Source organism: Nematolebias whitei, chromosome 17, assembly GCF_014905685.2.
Source record: "Nematolebias whitei isolate Nwh7 chromosome 17, NemWhi1, whole genome shotgun sequence".
Lineage (NCBI taxonomy): Eukaryota > Metazoa > Chordata > Actinopteri > Cyprinodontiformes > Rivulidae > Nematolebias > Nematolebias whitei.
Genome location: NC_056514.1, coordinates 20,791,293 through 20,793,462, shown reverse-complemented (window position 1 = coordinate 20,793,462; position 2,170 = coordinate 20,791,293).

Below are 2,170 nucleotides of genomic sequence, written 5' to 3'. Positions count from 1 at the left end.
GTGTGTGTGTGTGTGTGTGTGTGTGTGTGTGTGTGTGTGCGCGCGTTATCTTCTGATCATGTGTGTGTTTTGTTAGGAAACCTGCGGAGTGCAGCTTCTAGTGATGACTATCACATCCAGGAAGGAGAAAGACAGAAGCAACACGCTTAACTTTTTTTTTTTTTTTGCAAGACACCAAGTTTGCTCATGACAGCACAGATGATGTTTTCAATGTGTACTATATGTGAAATGTTTTACTAAAAAAATATGAAAAAAGATTTGAAGTATTATCAATAAACTGATTTATTTATTGATGCTGACCCATTTTTTTGTTGCATTTGACCATTCTTTCATTCATTCAACCTTTATTTAGACAGGTTGATCCCATTGAGCCTCGAGGACTCATTTACACAAGAGACCTGATTTTATCAAAGAATGATGACAACAGTGGACAACAAAGACAATAATAGACAATCATAAAGGATGCGTACAAACTGATTTTTTTAACAAGTGAAAATAAAATAGTGTTGAAAAGAAAGTGTAAAAAAAACCCCAGCTAGATTGTAGGACGGTGTAGAAAACTAAAAACAGGAACATGTCTGCATTGTTTTTTGTCATGAACTTAACAGATTCTTAAAGCCACTTAGAGAGGTCAAGGTCAAGAGCTTCAGATCTTTTTACAAAATATTCCAGGAAACAGGAGCAGAGTAGGAGAAGGCCCTGTTGCCTAGTTCAGTCCGCACTGAGGGAACACTGCAGGTAATAATGTCCTGAGAGCGCACGCTGTAGCTGCACTCACACAGAGACATGAAGGAGGAGATGTATGAAGGCAGCAGAACAAGAAGTGATTTAAAGATGAAAATGTACCAGTGAGAGAGTCTGTGTGAAGTTAATGATGTTCAGTTAACCAGTGAATACAGGGTGCAGTGGTGGGTACGATAATCACAGCCCGTTATGATAGACAGCATCCAACAGGCCAACAGGTCTGTGGATGACGCAATAAACCTGGCTCTTCACTTCATCCTGCAGCACCTGGATTCCCCAGGAACCTACGCCAGGATCCTGTTCGTGGACTTCAGCTCCGCATTTAACACCATCCTCCCTGCTCTGCTCCAAGACAAGCTCTCTCTGCTCCATGTACCTGACTCCACCTGCAGGTGGATCATAGACTTCCTGACAGACCGGAGTCAGTGCGTGCGGCTGGGGAGAGCTGTCTCGGACACTCGGACTGTAAGCACAGGATCTCCACAGGGCTGTGTGCTTTCCCCCATGCTTTTCTCCCTGTACACCAACTGCTGCACCTCCAGCCATGACTCTGTGAAACTTATTAAGTTTGCAGATGACACCACCCTCATCGGGCTCATCTCGGACGGTGATGAGTCTGCATACAGGAGGGAGGTGGACCAGCTGGTGACCTGGTGCAGCAGCAACAACCTGGAACTCAATGCCCAGAAGACAGCGGAGATGATTGTAGATTTCAGGAAAGCCACTCTGCCCCCCCCCCCGCCCTCACCTGTAATGATACCCCCATCACCACTGCAAACTCTTATCGGTTCCTCGGCACCACCATCACCCAGGACCTGAAGTGGGAGCCGACCATCAGCTCCCTCATCAAGAAGGCCCAGCAGAGACTGTACTTCCTGCGACAGCTGAAGAAGGCCAAGCTGCCGGCCAAGCTGATGGTGCAGTTCTACACGGCCATCATCGAGTCCATTCTCAGCTCCTCCATCACGGTGTGGTACGCCGGGGCCACTGCCAGGGACAGACTCAGACTGCAGCGCGTTGTGCGCTCAGCTGAGAAGGTGATCGGCTGCAGCCTTCCATCCCTCCACGACCTGTACGTCTCCAGGACTGTGAGGCGAGCAGGTCGGATCACAGCTGACCCTGCTCACCCTGCACACGGACTGTTTGAACCACTCCCCTCAGGCAGGAGGCTTCGGTCCATTTGGACCAGAACCTCCTGCCATAAGAACAGTTTCTTCCCCTCTGCTGTTGGACTCCTGAACACTCATAATGCTACCTCATAATTTCTGCTTTGGTCACATTACATCTGTATTATAACTGGGGAGTGGTGGCGCAGAGGTTAGAGAGGTGGGCTTGTGATCCGAAGATCGCCGGTTCACGCCCCGGCCCCGACAACATCAAAAATTGTGGGTGGGGTAGGTGAAACACCCACACTTGCCCCCACCCT